This window comes from Psammomys obesus, unplaced genomic scaffold, assembly GCF_907164565.1.
Source record: "Psammomys obesus unplaced genomic scaffold, mPsaObe1.curated_primary_1811, whole genome shotgun sequence".
Classification (NCBI taxonomy): domain Eukaryota; kingdom Metazoa; phylum Chordata; class Mammalia; order Rodentia; family Muridae; genus Psammomys; species Psammomys obesus.
In genome coordinates, this window is record NW_026590767.1 from 7,933,275 (window position 1) to 7,953,100 (window position 19,826).

General features: G+C 45.5%; 1 protein-coding gene and 1 long non-coding RNA gene across 2 annotated transcripts in view; one reads left to right on the top strand and one right to left on the bottom strand.

Moving 5' to 3' along the window:
* Positions 1–6,911: 6,911 nt before the first annotated feature.
* LOC129678200 (uncharacterized) lies at positions 6,912–10,254 on the bottom strand. Its single transcript, XR_008720327.1, has 3 exons — positions 9,942–10,254; positions 9,470–9,808; positions 6,912–7,215 (listed from the first exon to the last, which is right to left on the bottom strand). It is a non-coding gene; the product is annotated as an uncharacterized LOC129678200 (long non-coding RNA).
* Positions 10,255–10,618: 364 nt separating this feature from the next.
* The window catches only part of Mgmt (O-6-methylguanine-DNA methyltransferase), a 231,763-nt gene continuing 222,555 nt past the window's right edge, over positions 10,619–19,826 (top strand). The window contains exon 1 of the mRNA XM_055608902.1: positions 10,619–10,700. The gene's annotated coding sequence lies outside the window, so the exon portion shown is untranslated. The remainder of the gene's footprint in view (positions 10,701–19,826) is intronic.

The window sequence follows — 19,826 nt, forward strand, 5'->3', positions numbered from 1 at the left end:
GTTGTCTTTAAGGGGCTAATTTTTCAATCGTAAAGAGAGAGTGAAAAGAAAGAAAAGAGCTTTTCAATGTTCCAGGTAACTAATGACTTAAATGGAAGTGAGCCGATAATTTGATAAATACTGTTGGGCATTGATGAAGCCGTGTGCATCTGCTTCTGGTAGGAACTCGGCCTCACCTCCCTGATTAGTAGCAAAGATACTTTCTTTTGGAAGACTGGACTATTTTTGAATTCTACTGATTGCACTAAATTGAATGCCATATTATGAAATCCATTTCAACTTTTTATGGACATCCCTGCCTCCTCCAGGGGCTTCTTTAGGCATTTGGTTTATTGGGGAAGAGTCATTTATTCCCTGCAACGATGCCCACGGTGCTGGCACATAACAGCAAAGAAAATAAGCCACAAAATTCAAGTTCTTATTGCAGAACAGTGTCGACTTACATGGTTTTCTTAAAATAATGGAAAATGTTAGAATATGACATCCTGGGGAAAGCCAGGGGACTCTTGCGTAACTAATCAAAATGTTGTCGTCCCCGGAACACACTGGTAATGTGACCCTTGCTTGCTGCTTCAGAATGAAGGCATTCTTTGGAAAAGGCCGAGGTTTCAGAGGAGTATTCCAGGCTGGCTGGAACTCTGCAGAGAGAATGACACCCGCAACAGCAGCACCTCCAACCTAAGGCCACCGCTGCCTCCCTATCCTCATCCTGAACTGACAAGAGTTGCGCTCCTTTTAGATTCTAAAAACAATCTTTCTGTGAACACTTTTGTAAACATCAGCATGCTGCTTTCCTGGATTTGAACCCTCAAGTGAGTATAGCACAAGGAGTTCTACTGAGAATTCCTCTCAATGCCATACAGCAATCCAAGCAGTAAAGATACCTCCCTGTAGCACAATCTCTAGCCACATCCCCAGTCTCTCGTCCCATGTTTGTCCTGCTTGATGTGTATTGACTGGTGCAGTATATCTTGTTGTTAGCATCCCATTCTAGAGGTGTTCTGACATTATTGACTTGGAAGTTTGATGCCTGGTTTAAAACTGGTGGTGCCTCTGAGCCTGTACTGTATGTATGTAGCAATCACAGTACCCATTTCCACTGATGCCTGGTATAGCCTTGAGTGGAATGAATTCCGATAACTTTATTGTTAAGTGTTTGGGAATCTGAAAATCTTTTTGTGGCTAATAAGGTTAGCATGGGCCCGGTCCTTCCTTCTCCAACAGCCTATTATCAGTTCCCCCAGGTGCTCAGTCACCAGAAGCCTTCAGCTCCAGAATATATACTAAGCCACAAACAATCAAGAAAACTTAGATGGAAACAACATTTCAACATAGCAGAACTGAGAGGAAATGAAACAATGAGGATTTGAAAGATAAAAGTTAATACAAGTTTGGCCATTCAAAATGATTGCATGTATCCAAAAGAGTGTGATGGTTGTATTGCTTGTTTCATAGGACATTCATTTTCCACGCATAAATGGGAGAACATACTAAGTCTAAATGGCCTTTTTCATTACTAGAATCTAGAGAATCTATTCATCTAGGCACCTATCAAACTGTGGAATTAGTCCACAGAATTTCTGGCAGGGGGAGGCCAGAAAAACAGCAAGACTAATGATTCCACAGTCACCTTTAAATTCATATTTAGACTTCTTCTAATCTATTTTTATCTCACATGTGTGGGTAGATGCCAAAGCGAGCACTCAGTTACTATTTCTAGCTTGTTAATAATCAAGTAATATTTTCCCAGTCATTGACATTCTCATTTGTTGCAAATGAAAATCAAATTTGCAAGATGCAACACTTTCTGGGAATCCAGACCTGCTATTTCCTTCTCTGAGCAAGAAAGACACGTTTTTAATCAGCAGTCAACTCTGCAGTCTTTGGAGTTGGTTTAAACTAAGTCAGCAACTCTGATTCTTTTATTTGAAGAACAAATAGCAGGGTAAAATTCCTAAGCCTTAGCAATACACCGTTGTAGCTTGCCACCAAAAGATTTTAAATTCTTCAATTCAAAAATGTTAACATAGACTTTTTCCTTCCTTCCTTTCTTTTCTTTTTTCTTTTCCCTTTCCTTCCTTCCTTCCTTCCTTCCTTCCTTCCTTCCTTCCTTCCTTCCTTCCTTCCTTCCTTTCCTTCCTTCCTTCCTTCCTTCCTTGCTTCCTTCCTTTTTCTTTCCTTCTCATACCCCTTTCCCTGCTCTCCTTTTCTCCATCTACTTCCTCCCTCCCTCCTTCCCTTCTTCCCTCCCTCCCTCTTTTTTTATTTCCTTTCCTTCACTGTACCTGAACCTATATTTTTAGGAACTGAGACTATTCTCAGGAATATTGATGTTTGGGGATCAACAACTTGTAAGTTCTGGTTTTGTTATTTGCAAGCTGGGTAGCTTTGACACCTTCATTCTCACTTTGCCAACCTGTAAAATGGCTATTATCACCCTCAACTCTCAAATTTGAGAGATTTCAAAAGATAATCATACAAAGACACACAAAGCACAGTGTCTGTAAACAGGAAATCTTGCACTATTTGAAAATTTGGGTTACAAATGACAAGAAATAGAACCCAGAATGCCGAGTAGAATTCCTAGTCTATTTCCTATGGGGTTCCCTCCCTGCAAAGACATTCAGTGGCTGTGGATATGTCTTAATAGTAAAGGGAATTTTTATCATGTGTGTGGTCTTGGGTTCTACCTCAACAACAAAACAGCTGGATGAATCAAAATAAATAAACAGATGATAAATGGATAGATATATGGATGGTTAATATACAGATGAGATAAAGAGATAATAACAGTGTATGAGTAGATACATGAATGGAAGGATAGATGAATATATGAATGAATGATTGATAGATGCAAATGAATAATAATTGGATAGGTAAATAGATAGATAAATGGGGAGATAGATGGTAGGTGGATGTATAATAGATAATAGATGGTAGATGGATAGATGGATGACAGATCTATGGATAACTGATATATAGGTGTATAGCTGGCAGATGGATATATGATAGATGTACGTAATTAGATGGTAGATGAATGATGGATATATAGATAAATGGCAGGTGAAAATGGATAGATGATAGATGGATGGATGGATAGACAGAGAGACAGACAGATAGATAGATAAGCAGACAGACAGGTAGAAGCTCCAGAATCACGTGGTGCTTGCTTTGTGCCAGTAGAAATAGGAATCTTTATAATAGTGGTATAGCCATTCAAGCAAAAACTCTCCTGGGTGACTGCTGGCTGATAAAATATTTAAACATACAAATAAAGTAGAATTTGTGTCTGGTGAGAGTCGGTAAATGTTAATTCTCGCTTATCTGTAGGTCCTACACAGCAAAAGGCAGTGAGTTGGATGTCATCTGGGTGATCTTGAACCAGTCACTGGACCACTCTGCCTTTTCATTCTTAGCACTTTGATAATGCTCCTCTTTATAGAGTTGTGAGGATTCCAGCAGACCTTGAACACAAAGCATGATCAACACTCAATAAGTCATTGGTAATTTCCAACTATTCATGATTTCTGTGAATTCCATATTTCAAATTCCTTACTAATTTAATGAATGTTCAATAAATATGCTTATTGAGATTAATTTACAAGAGGCAAAGCGTACATTTGTCAGTGGTTTGATTGGCATTTGTGATTAGAACAGCTAGTGAGTATTGTCCAGCCTGTGATAGGTCCCCTGTCAACAGATCACAGAAAGCCCATGACAGTTACATCTGTCTACATTCTGATGCATTGCCTTGGGAGGATGTTAAGAAGCAAAGCACCCCTCAGTCTCAACCACCTGCTTTGGTCTGACTCACTGGTGGATCAACTTCTATCAAGACTGATAGGATGGCGTGTGAGTCTGAGGTGCTGAGCACAAGGTACTCAGGAAATACACACTGTGGGAGCACACAGCTCAGAGGTGCCAGCCTACTCATGCAGAACCTCTCCCAATCACACTTCCTGTTTTCCTTATCAGACCTTTGCTGTTGGTCACCTAATGGTTAGAAGTGCCTTGTGTTCCTACCTCTGTGGTGTTTGCCATGACCATCCGTGATGAGCCAACAAGAGGTAGGGGTATGAACCCAAAGGATGGAATCCTGGGATATGGATGGAGAAATCCAGCTTAGAGCTGTGGAAGGAAAGGGGAAGGCTGACAGAATATAGGTTGAGAACCAGAGCTGCCCTGGTCTGGGTCCTTCACCTCCCATAAAGAGCTATCTTTGTTCATTTTCTAATCAAAGTTCTGGGGCTGCCTTTTCTTGCATCAAAAAGAACTCCCTATAGTTAACTTCATGGTGTGGGTGCCCTCAAACCATATAACTCTTGGACAATGAAGGCTATGTTTCCAGGGGCTGTCACTTAGATAGACAAAGGGACTGTTTTTGGACCCCACCTGCCATTCTTGACTCAACATGGAATAGGGTTTATCTCTCCTGCTCACAGACAGCAGAGGGACAGCTGCCTGAATCATGCTCCCCAATTCTGCCATAGTGTCCCCAACCTGGACCTCATGTTATTCTGCACCAAAGACCCAAATGCACCAGGGCTAGGCTAAAAACCTACATCTCAAAGGGGCTACAACCACCTCTGCTGTTCCTATTTTGGTGGCTGCAGCAGCGCCCTTGGCACAGCAGTTGGTTCTACCTTATTCTCATTTCTCATCCCCAGTCAGAAATGGATGATGGAAAGTCACAATCCCAGCATCCAAATCCCCATGCTTCCTGCTTTAATTTCCAAGTCACAAAATAACAGGTGCGGCCTGTCCCCAGAAGACAGAGGGTGGGGGTCGAGAGGGGAAACCTACTTCCTCTTGGCACCCAGGTGCGCACCCCTAGCATTTCACACTATTTAAAAGACACTGCCCAAACTGCCAACAATGTGTTAGAAACACAGCCCTTCCCGAAAATGGATCAAAAACACTTTGTAATGAGTGTAGGAGCCAGTTTCAAAAGGGCTGTAGAATCTAACAAAATTCCCTTTTCTGAGTGTTTGACACTAAAATAGCCAAACATAGGATAGAAAAACTTCTCCCCAAATATTTCCACCGGCAGAAGTCATTCTGTAAATAGGTCTATCCAATATATATCTCCAAAGAATTGTCTTTCATTTGGGGCTTTACATAGCAGGTGCACATCCCTGGATGTTCATTGCTCCACAGTTGGCATGCTTTAGAAGAAGAGCAATATGAGGTTTGGGATGACTTCCGTCTGACAGTTACTAGGCAACTAGATCCAAATTCCACAATTAACAGGGATTCTCTGTTAGTGTGTGTACATCTGCTTACTTGGGTTCCTTTTCTTCTATCAGTTCTCCGAGTCTAGCAGCTATTTTGGTTTGGAGATATGGTGGGGAACACACCCACTGCACAGAGCTTAGCACACAGTGGCTGGAAGAAGAGCTTAGAGGAGGAGCCGTGCCAATAAAGATAATCCCATGTGCACACACTCATGTTTTCAGGGAGATGCCTGCTGTTCCACATGAAACCCACATACTTCCTTGTTCATGCACCACTCAGCTATGAGCTCCACAGAACTGAAACATGTCTCCTTAAGTGTACCTCAGACCTGCACTAACCAGGCCACTCACTGAAGGAGCACACTCTTGAAGGGGTCTTTGGTCTTCCTCCTTTACACATAGGCAGATCTCTCTTCTTGTACTTTCCAACCCAACCTAAGGCTGAAGGGCTTCCAGATGGCAATAGAAGTTCTCATGGGCTCTGGCGAAGAACTTTTGCCTCTCTGTAGGACAGCATGGGCGAAACAGCCCATCCTCTTACCCTGAGTTGTATCTGTCTACGTTCTTGCTACAGTGATATCTGGATACCTGCAGCTGTGACAAGAGCCAACAGGAACCAACATGGGACAAGGGTGTAGCCAGAGGCAGATGGCACTCCTTTTGAGCCTAATGATCCTGTCTCCATTTCAGGCTTCTCCCTAGTCTAGTATCTCTGGGCTCCAGGCTTCACCCCGGCCAGAGTCTCTGACTCCAAGAACACCAAGACAGAGAAAATCGATTGTATTAATCGAGAGCTCACCACTGAGATGCTTTTGTAAAAGCAGCCCGCATGTAAAACACTTCAAGTGAGGAGCTCTTACCGTGTTTCTCTTTACACGACCACTGCACGCTTGTCCAGAGTTCGGGGCTTTCAAATCACATAAGGTTTTATGTGATCGTTATAAAATCCCTTCATTTCCCAAAGGCAGGGTAGTAAGGATTAAGTTTGACTACTAAAGACAGCTTTGTTGTAAATGGTCTCTAATGTCACAGAATAGCTTGGGAAGAAAGGCTTATTAAACAAATTTCGTGGGTTACAAATCATTAGAAGCAATCACCCACCATGTCAAGTTCATTTGCTTAACCTGAAAGGTATCCATTTGGATGCTTAGAGGAACTATGCAAATGGACATGGTTCCCAGTGCCCACAGGAAAGCTAGCTGATGTTAAAGAAAACCCAGGGAGTCAGAACTCAGGCTAGACTGGAACACAACTTCTTATGGTTTTCTCAAGTCTTCTATAAAACAAGCAAACAAAAACAAACAAACAAACAAACAAACAAACCCCAAACTTATGGGGATTTGGGCCCAGAGAAGAACAAGAGATTATCTGTTAACCTGAAGATGGAAAAACCCCAAAGACGTCTCATTCATCCAGGCTAATACATCCTACGGAGAAGTCCTGGGTGGCTCTGTGAGAGGCAGGACAGGAAACCTGCTCCCAGATTTCCTTATCTAGCTTGTCTTCCTCACTGTTCCTCCCACCAGGCTATCTATGTTCTTTTAGTGATAGGTACAGCAGTTGGTGAGGACACCTGGGTAAAAGGATAAAGGAAAGAAGCCCAGGGACCCTTGGTTGAAAATTTTTAAAAAAATATTTATTTTTATGACTTCACAAAGGAGAAGTAATCGCTGCAGCCAGGACAGGAAGATTGGTACTTTGGTTCATGGAAGAACCCAGGAAGTCATACTAGGATCCTTTCCTTCCACAGGCCCAGTCCTTGGTCAGAGAACAGTACCTTCTGCTTGCTACTCAGTTCCCGATCCTGAACAGTTCTTAACCTCCTTCCCAGCAAGGAGCACTGAGTTCTGCTAAAAGAGTTACATGCCTGGTTTACGACATGCTCTGTGTGAGAACACTGTCCTCACTCTCCCTTGCTCACCCTTTTCAGTCCTATATAATCCACTTCAATGGCCATGGCTATTATAGAGACTGTTCCATCCTGCAACACAAAGGGCAGAGGTGCAGATGTCAGTATCAGCCTTCATTTCCATCTTCTTCCCCGACTCCAGCTCTCAGATATGGTTTGAATCTGAAATGTCCCCACAGGCTGGGTGTAGTTTGTCAGCTGATGGGCCTTTGAGCAGTGATTGGATTCTGAGAGCTCTGGACTAATCGATGGAGTAATCTCTTGACAGATTCATATTTTTTTCATTTAATCTTTTGTGTGCGTGTGTGAATGTGTGTGCTCTCATGTGAATTGTGTGTGTGTGTCTGACCTCCACATGTGTGGAGGTCAGAGGACAATCTGCTTTCTCCCTCCTCTGTGTGGGTCCTGGGAACTAGACTGGAGTCTTGAGGTTTAGAGGTAAGCACAGCACCCTATCTGAGGTGAGCCGTTGGCTCCTACCGTGTAACATCCTCTGGCCTCATCACAGCCTAGAAACAATAAGACCAGCCTAGAGCTGACTGAAGCTGTGAGCCAGAAACAGTAGTTTCTTCTTTTGTTTTCCTCAGATACTTGTTACAGCAATGAAAAGACTGGCCATACTCAGAAAATCATATTAAGATGTAATCCAGATATTTTTATTTCCTTGTTAATTTATGTATATGGGTGTTTTGTCTGCATATGCTTGTGTATCCTGTGTGTGCCTGGTACCTACAGAAGCTTAAAGGAGGCATTGGATCCCCTGGGACTGGGGTTACAGCAGCTGTGAGATGTTATGTGGGTGCTGGGAATTGAACCCAGGACCCCTGGAAGAGTAGCCAGTGTTTTTGTTTGTTTTCTTTTTTTGTTTGTGCTGTTTATTGTTGCTATTTTTCAGAAAAATTGCAAACAATGCTTTCTTGTAGGACTTTAGTTTAAGACACATGGATTTTTATCCTAAAAGAAAATCAATCTATTATTTTCTTAAGGAGATTAGCGCACCTTTGTACATCAGTTGTGGAGAATAATTTTGTCTTAATATTAATCTTTTATTCTAGATATTTTTTATTCTAGTCTCATATATTACATCCCAACTGAAATTTCCCAGTCCTCCTCCCACCTCCAATACCCCCATCCACTTCTCCATTTCTCTTCAGAAATGGGCAGGCGTCCATGGATATGAATCAAACATGGCATATCAAGCTGCAGTAAGACGAGGCACCATCCCTCATAAGTAAGGCTGGACAGGACAACCCAGTGGGAGAAAAAGGGTCCCAAAAGCAGTCAAAAGAATCAGAGACAGCCTCTGTTTCCACTGTTAGGAATCCCACAAGAAGACCAAGGTATGCAACCATATCATACATGCAGAGGTCTTAGGCCAGACCCATGCAGGGTCCCTGATTGAGCCCCTATGAGCCCAGATTAGTTGGTTTTGTGGTTTTGTGTTTGCTTGTTTTTGGTGTCCTAGACCCCTCTGGTTCCTACAATCCTTCCTTGCCTTCTACTGTAGGATTTCCTAAGCTCTGCCTAATGTTTGTCTGTGGGTCTCTGTATCTGTTTCTATAATTTGCTGGATGAAGCTTCTCTGCTGATGATTATGCTAGGCTCCCTTCTACGACTATAGCAGAATATCATTAGAGACTATGTCATTGTCTTTTATTTTTATTGCCAGTTCTGTTTGGTTCTACTATGGGTCTCTAGGCTATCCAGTCTCTGGGTCCTGACCCTCCAGGCAGCATCAGGGATGGTTTCCCTCTCATGGCACAGGTCTCAATCATTGGCTGGCTACGCCTGTAACTTCTGCACCACCTTCATCCTAGCACATCTTGTAGGCAGGACAATAGGTTGAAGGTTTTGTGGCTGGGTTGGTGTCCCAATCCCTACCCTGGAACTCTTGCCTAAGCCATTGTTCTTAACTTCTGAGCCATCTCTCCAGTTCTGGAACTCAGATAGTTTTTGCTTCAGAGTGTGTGTGTGTTTTTGTTTTTGTTTTTTTGGGTGGGGGGGTCTCAACAGGAACTGTGATTTAATCTTAATGTTTCTCATTTTCAGTTTCATTAGGATCCCAGTTTTAATTAGGCCACAGTAGCATCATGCTATATGGGAAAGAGTATACATACTCAGTAGTCTGCTGTTAGCCTGGGAGCATATCTAATATGCAAGTATGGTCTACGTGTGCATAGCATTGATTCTTATGAAATTACCATACAGATAATGAATGTGAGGACCCAAGAAGTGTGAGCTTCCTATAGTGTCTTGGGGGAACCAAGAAAGAAGAGCAGGACACAGGATAAACTGTTTCAGGTCTCCCGTCCCTGAGCATAAATACCTGTGTCTGTCTGAGCACAGTGCTGAGGAGGTGTGTTGGTCACTCTGCTCATTGCTGTAACCAAATACCTGAAAGCAAGCAAGTCGAGGGAGGAAGGGCTGGGAGGGGCTCTCTGATTTCAGAGAAATACTCTCCATCTGGAGAGGCATGGCAGCAGAAGCAGCTGACCAGGATGCAGAGACAGTTGAATGCTGGTGCTCCATTTATCTTCTCCTCTGTTCCATTTGCATTCCATTTGAGACCTCAGTTCTTGGACTTCGCACTACCCACATTCAGAGAGGGTCTGGTCCTCGGTTCACCCTCTGGAAATTGGCCCAGCCATGCTCAGAGGTGTGTCTCCTAGGTAATTACAAATCCAGTCAAGCTGTTGAGAGTAGCCATAACAGAGGGGCTCCAACCAAGTACCACCAACTGGGTGGCTTGAAATAATAATGGAGATTGGTTTACAGTCCAGGGGGCTGGTAGTCCTCACCTCCTCTGCAGCAACTGGTGGCCACAGGTGTATCTGGCATCCAGCTTTCTGCTCACAGGGACAACACTCCTATCAGATTAGGCCCTCCTAACTTGTAACTTCATGTGTCACTTCAAGGCCACATTCTGAGGTAGAGAGGGAGAATTTCAGCAAGGCTTTCCCGGTGGGTAAAGTTCAACTCCTGTCACTGCAATAACTGAACAGCAACTGAGCCATTCTGGCTGCAAGTGCCTGGAAGAAGAACCAGAAAGACAGCCCTGGCCCACCTGCAGGTCGGATTCATAGCGGGCTTAAAGCTTCCACCACCCCTGGCTAGTGTCTCAGCGGGTAAACCGGGACTCAACGTGTGAGACGGGGCAGTGGATTGATGTGGCGTGAATTCTAGGATGAGCTGAAGAACCGGTTTCAGGTCTGGGGGAAGAGGACTGACCTGGGAACAGGAATCCACAGAGGAAGCACGGACTTGCAGCCCGGCGTCACCCACTGGGCATGCTCTGCCTACAGAGAGCCCGCCCTGCACTCCCCGCCCCTCTTCCGGTAGCTCCCGGCCACGCCCCCGAGTTCAAGGCTTGCCTGCACATCCACGGCCCTCGGCACCATCTGTAACTTGACTCCGCCCCGCGCACACCAGACCCCGCCCCGCGCATCAGGCCCCGCCCCTAGCCCGTGCGTGCTCAGCAGGCCCAATCTTCTCAGCTCAGGCGTACAGGCCACGGGCAGGATTCCAAGTTGTTGAGTGTCTGCACAGTTTTCAAGCTGGTGAGTTTTGGGGCACAGTGTGGGCCCCTCCCTGGAAAGAGCGGAGTCTGGAGCCCAGGGACACAGTCACGGCTCTGAGTTGTTCTAAGGGCTCCTTCCTTTCTCCAGGACCTCTACCCCTCCTGTACAGACTAGGCTGAGTATGCCCTACTTTCCCTGGACTTGGAGTGCTTGGGCCAATCTGCCTGGTGACCGTGGATGTCTCCTGCCACACCTGCTGATGCCCAACACTTTTCAAGCTTCTTCTGAACCCCTGCAGGTCCTCTGACCATCCTCTTTACCTTCACTGCTGACCAGGGTATAGGGGCCCACATACCTTCCTTTCAGGAAGCTTCCAGAAGCGCCTGGTCAGCTCCTCTTGCAGCAGGTCCATGCTTCTCATGCCTCTTTCTTTCTTGAGACTTGGAGAAAATAACCAAGTCCCAGGGTCCTGCAACATCCTGGCTGGTGTTAGGCACATCTGATTAAAACCTCATCCTTAAGCATTTGAGTTAACAGATGGGGTTAGACAGCCAACCACTTCCCAAGTCAGTGACGGTACAGCCACTCCAGGGTTGTACTTCACCCAGTGGGTCCAGGTAGTTGTTCTGTGCGTTTTACTCCTAGCTGCCTCATTCAGGCAGCTGTGTGTTCTAAGAAGCAAGGTTAGAATGGTGTCTCTGTGCAAATTGTGCTTGGCTGGACCATCCTCAGACACAGTTTGTGAGAAGGGTGTACTACAACCTGCAGAGGCCCTGTTAGATGGACCTGCTCTTCATCTCTCTCCCTGACAGGTGATCCCGTGTGATTTTGTTAACTTCACGCGTCTCTTAATGGCTGCATCACTTTGTGATGTAAAGTCTTAGGGTGCTGTTTCTGGGGGTGTGAGAAGCCTGGCTGTGGTCAGTGTCCTGTAAGCTTGGGCATGTTATCTGAGCACCTGCCAGGCCTGAAGGTGGCTTGGCAGAACAGTCCTGCCCTAATGGCCTTCCGAGGGCTCCGTCCCTTCTTGGGCACTTGCTCTCTGGGTCTTGACTTTGAATTTGGCAGTGAAATAGATCTACCTTCTGAGGCGTGAAGGAACCAAGCAACATGGACTCTGGGTTTATGCTAAAGGTACTTTTCTATGGGGGGAAAATCCATCACAATGTATGGGTTTGACTAATTTGTGGCATGGATTTGAAGAGGTTTCCACTCTTAACCAGGGTTTAAGAAGCAGAACCCCCCGTGTACTGGCAAGGCAGCAATGCCTTACACAGCAGCCTTCTTTCTGTGGAGAGCAAAAGGCACCAGTCTCTGGGTCTTGTTCTAGATCAGTGGGCCCCATCTGGGCTCATGTCTACTCCCTCTCCTTCATAGGCATGTTATTGACTTAAGTTAGTTTTCTGTTGCTTTGATAAAACACCATGACTACAGAGGGAAGGGTTTATTTGGTTTACATGTCCTGATGACAGTCTACCAGGAAGGGAAGTCAGGGCAGGGACTCCAGAAGGGCAGGAACCTGGAGGCAGGAACTGAAGCAAAGACCATGGAGGAATGTTGTTTATTGGCTTGCTTTTCATGACTTTCTCAGCCTTCTTTCTTGTATACCTCAGGAACATCTGCCCAGGGCACCCACTGTGGGCTTGGACTTTCCTTATCTGTTAACCAGTGGAGAAAATATGGCCGAGATATGCCCACAGGCCAATCTGATGGAGGTGTTTTCTCAGTTCCCTCATTCTAGATGACCTGCGCTTGTGTTAAGCTGACAAAAAACCAAACCAAACCAAACCAAACCAAACCAAAACAAAAACCCACAAGAACAACAACAACAAAAAAAGAAAAACCAATATAGTCAAAGTCCCCTTTTCCTTGATGCAGGGACCCAGGGGCAGGGAGGACACCAGAATTGCTTCCCTTCCTTCTTTCCCAGAAGACCAAAACACTGTACCTTTCACAGCATTTTAAAAATAAATACAAGGTGAGTGTCACGGTAGCTCAAGCTTGTAATCCCAGCAGTTGAGAGGGATGATTCAGGAGGATTGCCAGGAATTAAAGGCCAGTTTGGGCTACATAGTTGTTCTAGCCTACTTTGAGCCAGGATGAAACTCTGTCTCCAAAACACAACAAGCCCAACCAACCAAACACCACAGTTAAGTTGTCACAGTTGTTCTTATTTTACAGAGGACAAACATTTAGGATCCAGTGCTCATACAATTAAGACCAGCTCCTTGTCATTGCGTTTCTTAGATGCTCAGTCTGGTTTTGATAGGACGCAATGAAAGAGCAACTGTTGTCTGGGTTTCCTTTTCTCCTTATCAGGGGACTAGTTATGTGCTCCTCTACTTGGGATATGACTATTCTTCCCCCCTGCCCCATCCCCCACCGAGGAAGCTGAAAATCCTGTAAGAAAAGGCATTTCACATATCTGACCCCTCCTCAATAGCCCTACCTAATAGCACAGTGAACCCTGCTACAGACTCAAATGCCATCCAGCCTTTTGACATGCATGGCATTGTTATCCATAAAGGTCACACTTTGAAAACCATGCAGTTGAGTTACAAAACAAACAAACAAACAAACAAACAAACAAAAACCCCACAAAAATCTTATAATATTTTAATGTTTGTAATTTTTTTGGTTGGGCCACATTCATAGCTGTCCTCAGCCACATGTGGCTCATGGGGCAAGGTTGGATGGTCCTGCTTATGTCTCTGTTAGCTGGAAGGATCACAGACCATTAGCCCTGAAAAAGATCAAAATTCAGAGCACGTGTGGTGTCTACTGAGTCTATAATGCCGTGGGAAAGTACAAAAAATTGTGTGTATCATGAAAGTTGGGGATAGTCCTGTCTTTTCACATGTCACTGTGATCTTGCCAATGCCCCACCCTGGTATAAAGCCCCCCCCCCCCCCATGTATCTCCTCCCCTAGGCCTTTGGCTTCTGGTTGTGTCTGTGTCACACAACAGTATCTCAGACTCCTGTGGGACCATGGCTTGGCTTCTACCACAGCTGTGCCTGGCCCTGTATTGGTGAGTGGTTGGCTTCCCCAGTGTTCTTACTGAAGGCATTGATGTCTAACTGCAGATTGTTATTTAAATAAAACCTGAATGTTCAAATTAGAGACCTGTAGACCAACATTCCACTGGCCAGAGTGTGGCCTTCCTCAGCCTGTTCACAGACATTGATAAACAAACTGGCCTACACCAGTTCTGAGTCTGAAGTGAAAATGACAGGATTTGTCTAGAAGGGAATAGGTCTGAGCCTTGCAGGAGGCTGGCTCTGCCATGGTTGACAGGATGGATTTTATTTTATTGCTGTGGAGGCCTGTGCTGGGCATAGATGGATGTTGGAGACTCAGCATTGTGGCCTGAATATAGTGTGATGTGTGTCCCTTGTTGGGCCGTGGCAACAGTCCACTTTCTGACAAAAATTAGCAGTAATAAAGGGCTTATTGAAGAGGGCTGTGTAGTTTGGGGAAAACCACATAATGAATATGTAGCGTGTAGTGAGTGACTTATTCCTTCCTGTAGCTGTTAAAATGATTTGCCTTAAGAAGGAGACTTAAGTCCTTTGGTGACCTTCTTTGACCTTGAAGGAATCAGTGCCTTGACAGATGTGGTTTCTATGTGGAGGGTTCATAGGCTGGGTCTACCAGGATAGCAGGCATCCCAGCATCCTTGGGGTAAGCCAACCTCCTGCACCTTGCTTCAGAGTCTGCCGCAGAGATGTAACCAAATAGAGAGTCTGTCCCCAGGGGCTACAGACACAGTGGTGATACTCTTTTTTTTTTTGTTGGCAGAAACTTGTTTTCTGCACTCCCAGTGGAGTGAACTCATTTTGGACTGCAACGTACAAGTAGGACCAGTTAAAAAATTCTATAGAAACATCTTACAGCTTTTATTTGTTGTCCTGTATAACCACCAAAGGAACAGTGAGAGAGCGATAAATGCCTGGTATGTCCACTCTGCTACTAAAATTTTCTTGTTAGAATAATTTCCTACCCATAACACTTGTGAAGTCAGCCCTACATCCAGCCCAGCTCTGGAGCCCATTCCCAGAAGTCCGAGGGTGACACCAAATGCACAGTCCACCAATGGCATGGCTCGTAAAAGCAGGCACTTGTTAAATCTATTTGTTTTTATTATAGACATCGATCTGCCAGTTGCAATAATGCATTTATGGACATTTTTCTGCAAGCACAGCGCTGGTGGCAGTTTTTACTGACAAATTGAGTCATATGGATAGTAGTTCAGAGTACTCTTAGCCTATTGACAGATTGGGTGATCCCAGCACTGGATTTCAGTGCCGTGATGGGTAAGGAGAAGGAATGGCTTTGGAACAGAGTAGGACCGGGACTTTAGGCATGGGTGTGTTAGTTAGATGGATGGATAGACTAAAGAACAGACAGTTATTTCTTATTTGTAAATTTAGCTGAATTATAACCCAGACAAGAGGTGGGGAGCCAGGAATGCCCCCTTCATGTTGGTCTGCTGTTGGTACGGTTGGTCAGGTCTATCCAACATGGGCTCCAGCAAGGCTGGATATGGCAACCTGTTGCTCTCCATGAGTGAGTGGGTGTTCATGGGCTGCTCCCCAGGAGGTCTGACCTCCATTGCTTTCAGAATTTCCAAAAGCCCTGGTTCCCAAGGTGGGCTATAGAGTCCCATGGCAAGAATATAGGATCTAAGCCTGGGGATTCGAGGATATCCTCAGCCTTGTGGGCTCCTAGAGGACTCTGGTTGCTCTGGTGATCCCTTGCGTTCATCTTTTGGGTAAGAAGGGAAAAAGAACGTTTCATCTCAGAGCACTTTTGAAGCCCTAGCCCATCTGGATCTGTCTGTGTGTGGCATAAGTGGCCCAGGCTTATGGATACATTTTCAACTCCTTAGAGACACATGAGTCTCTTTAACATGCAAACCCAATGTGTTATCATTGCATTATAACTCTTGGTTTTGTGGTTCTGACAGCAGATGCAGATGTGACCAGAACCCTGGCATTAGCTTTGTATACAAGTGTGAAGCATGAGCATGCATGACTTGCCTCCCTCCTCAGTGCCTTCCTGAATAGGTTGCACTATTGCAGGTTGCTTTCCGTCTCCTGAGTAGAAGCATTGTCTCTCAGGTGAGGGCCAACTTTGAAATACAAACTAAGTACATTTTTTTTTGTTCTTTTTTGTGGAGCTGATAGGGGTTTTATATACCAAGTGCTAGGGCCATGTGTGGAGAGAGCAATGACATTTTCATGGAGTCAGATACTGGCTGAAATGGCCAGCTGCTAACCACCCCACCCCAGGTGCCTCCTTGTCTGCTGGATGAGAATGATTGACTTATTCTGTGTCCCTGGGTAGGAAGCACGTGCAGTAATAAATGAATGTTTGTTTTGTAAATAAAAAGCACAGCATGGGTGGAAAACTTCTCTTGAAACCTCAAGTCTCCCTTAGAAGCCTTACTCTCTTCCAGGTCAGCCAGTACGCACACTGCCCCTTGGTCCAGTCAACATCCTAGTTTGCCTGCAGCCCAGTTAGCACACTTGTTTTCTTCAGTGAGCATCTTTGTTTCCTTCTACTCCAGCTAGAACGTATACCACAGATTTACATCCTCCCAAGACCCTGTCTAGGTTAGTTGCACAGTGGTTACCCACAATCACTGGAGACAAGATGGCTGCCATGACTTTGAAAAAGTCTGATGTCTGATGGCAGCTGTGGGATCTGATGAAGATGGTCTCTTGAGAGATCCTGGAGGCCAGGCCCTGGTGAGTGCTCAGTACTGATAACAGTTTCTTTGGTAACATCAGTTGACAGTCACAGTCAGTGGAACAGGTCTAGAGGCTGTAGAACCTCCTCTCCATCATGTCTGGGAGACCAGCTTGTCTGGGTGTTGGTTGTGGCTCCTCCATGCTGAGGTGCCAGGTTTCTGAGGTTTCATTTGTGGAGCTGGTTTGCTCTGCTGCCTGTTCTGATTTGTGTTATTGAGAATTCTCAATGTGATTGGCCTCATGATACATCTGCTCAGGAGGTCAAGTCAGCTGTGCCCTGAGAAGATACACTCATTATTGGTACCAAGTGCAAGCAACTTTGCTTCCCATATGCTCCTAATAGCTGCCAGTGCCAGCCAGCCCCAGGCTTGGCATCTCTAGCCTTTTAAGTTAAAAGAATATCCTGAAGGACCAGACACAGAATCCCACATGATGACCCTGGTCAGGCACCAGGAGTGACACTAGCCTGTCCAGCCTTTTCCCTCATGTGACTGCTCATGCCATAGCATCAAAGACTAACCTAGGTCTGCTGAATACATTTTGTCAAAAAGCAGTGATCTAAAGCAGGGCTTATTGTGCATACCTGAAACCCCAGTGCTTAGGAGGTGGAGGCAAGAACAGGAGTTCGGGTCCGTCCTTTGCTGCATAGTGAGTTCAAAGGGGAGCCTGGGCTACATGAAATCTTGTCTCAAAACCCCTTTGTGACAGTTAATTTTCTTTTAAATCAGTGTCTCACTGTGTAGTGCTGATGGCCTTCGAACTCATAGAGATCTTCCTCTGCCTCCTGAGTACAGTGATTAAAGGTGTTTGCCACCACGCCTGGTATACTTAAGCTTGATTGTCAACTTCATGGAGTTTAGAATCGCTACGGAAACAAACCTCGGCGTGTCTGTGAGGGAATTCTTAGATTGGCTTGAGATGGGAAGTGTGGGTGACATCATCCCTTTGGCTGCAGTCCCAGACTGAGAAGGAAGGGGAAAATCAGTTGAGTACCAGCCTTCGTTACTCTGCCTCTTGACTGTGGGTGCAGAGTGATCAGCCACCTCCTGCTTCTACGGTCATGCCTTCCCCACCACAGAGCACTGTGTCCCCTAGAACTGTAAGCCAGGATAAACCTGTTCCCTTTGACTTGCATCTTGTCATAACAGAAAAGTATTTGATCATAACAGAAAAGTAACTGGTATGCACCCCCCCCCCCCCAATATATCAGAGCTCTGCAGAAATTTTAGGGGGAGAATGGGTCTTATTTGAGTGACTTTTTACCCTTGTGTGGGCTCAGGTCATCGTGGAATGTTGAAGGCTGCTTTACCTAGCCAGGGTGGCTAAACTCTGGACATTGTGACATGATGTGTTGTGCTTCATTCAAAGCTATTTTATGACTTTCTAGCTGAAGGTTGGCCGTGCTCTATCCTAGATCATCTTATCAAATTCTTAGGATTAGCTGAAGAGGGATGAGCACACAGTGGCTTTCTTTTTTCTTTTTTCGTGTAAGAAAACTGGGTTTCAGTGGTACACGGGGCATAGAGTAGAGGTGTATAACCTAGATTTGTTGGCTAACCAAGGGCAGGCTTCTTACCATTGTGTCCTGCGTTCTTTGCAGTGGTTAGGCCGAGAAGGTGCTGGAAGGCCTTTGTGGGTCAGAACAGGGCATCCACAAACACATGCTTAAAAGCTTTCTGGCTAGTGTCATCAAGCGCTGCCCTTGTCAGTGAAGAGAAGCAAGTATGCGAGTCTGCTCCTACATGAGTTACGCAGGACCTCATGAGGACTGTGCAGCACTCTAGCCGGGGACGAGTGAAATGACAAGACCCTGCCTGTAGGTGCTTTGCTCTTTGTGGTCCATCTCTGCACATACCCCTTAGTGAGCAGAGGGAAAATGCACTGGGGCTAGAGTGGGAATGGACCATCCACCCACCTTACCACATCTCTGCTGGGCAGGGACCCTAGCACACTGCTCAAAGTGTGTCTGGAGAAGCTTGTGAGATTTCTTGTCTATGGGATGTTGGGAGGCAAGGGTGGGATATTCTGGCTATAGTCCTGTAACATGAACTCTGGGGTGCATTTTGGGACTATCCGAAGGCAGTTAAGTTTGGGAAGAGTATGGGGTTAGCTAACAAGACAAGGATGGTGGGGGTGTCCTGTCCCATACTGAGGGTTGTGGAGGTAACAGGCCATAGCTCTGATCCCTAGGAAGATCACTTGCCTGCTTGTCATTCAGATGAGAATAAAATGAAGGTCAGCACTGGGGTCTGATAGTGAAGGGTGATGCATGTGGAGGTCATGTGGGGTCAGGCAGTGAAGGGGTGGTGCTTGTGTCAGTCACAGGGACATCCTTGTTGGCTGGCTGAGAGGTACATGTGTGTGAGAGGAGAGACTAGCTGGAAAAGACAAGTACATGTAGGGTCATTTTTCTGTATTTCTTTTTGTTTTTTTGTTTTGACAGGGTCTCATGTAGCCCAGGTTGGCCTGGAACTTACCACATAGGTAAGGATGACCTTGAACTCTTGATCTTCCTGCCTCCACCTTCCAAGGGATGGGATTATAGGCAAGAAGTATCTAGCCAGTGTCATTCTTCTTATTCTGGAAGGAGGAAATGTTGTGGTATATGTGCTTTTATTTAATGTGGATTTTAAAGAAGCGTGCTGTCTGCTTTGCCTGGCATTTGGGTTCTGAGGCGGGGAGATTGCCTTATTTTAACTGCTCATTCAGGCAGAGATAGCAGCAGGGAGGAAGGCGGCTCATTAATAGGCACCTCCCCCCCCCCAGCCTGAGCTCTGTGGGGGGCAACCTGTACTTCCTGTAGGTAGCCATGGAATCCTTAAAATCACACTGTCAAGTTTTAGGTGTACAGTCACATCAGAATGCAAATTAAAAATAGAGCGTGTGCTTGGCTTGCTTACATAAAGACCATGGAAAGTTCTCAATGGGTGGCAGATTCCTGTGGGGCTTCTCTGGTGGTCCCTAGTGCAGGAAGATACTCTCTGAGGGCCAGTGGGATCAGAGGCCTGTTTTCCAGTGCTGTAACAGAGTACCAGAGACTGGGTGATGCATGGGGAAAGAGCTTTTAGGCTCACATTGGGGCTGGGATGGAGGAGATCAAGATCGCATCGGGTGAGGGCCTTGTATTGCTTCAGCTCATTTTGAAAAGCAGAAGGGTAGGCAGGCATCAGCAGAAGGGAGAAAATGAGGCCAAGTTCTGGGATAACTGACCCATTCCTGAGAGAAAGACACTTACTGGCTCCCCAAGATTGCCTCCTACAGTCCAAAGCCTTTCCACTGGGCCCTGCCTTCCCATATTGCCCAGTGGTATTGTTCTAGCACATGCATTTTTGGGAGAAGACATAGCAGGCTTATGCTAGCCTTTGTCTTCGAGCTGTGCTCTTAAAAGTCTGGGTACATAAGAATGGGTA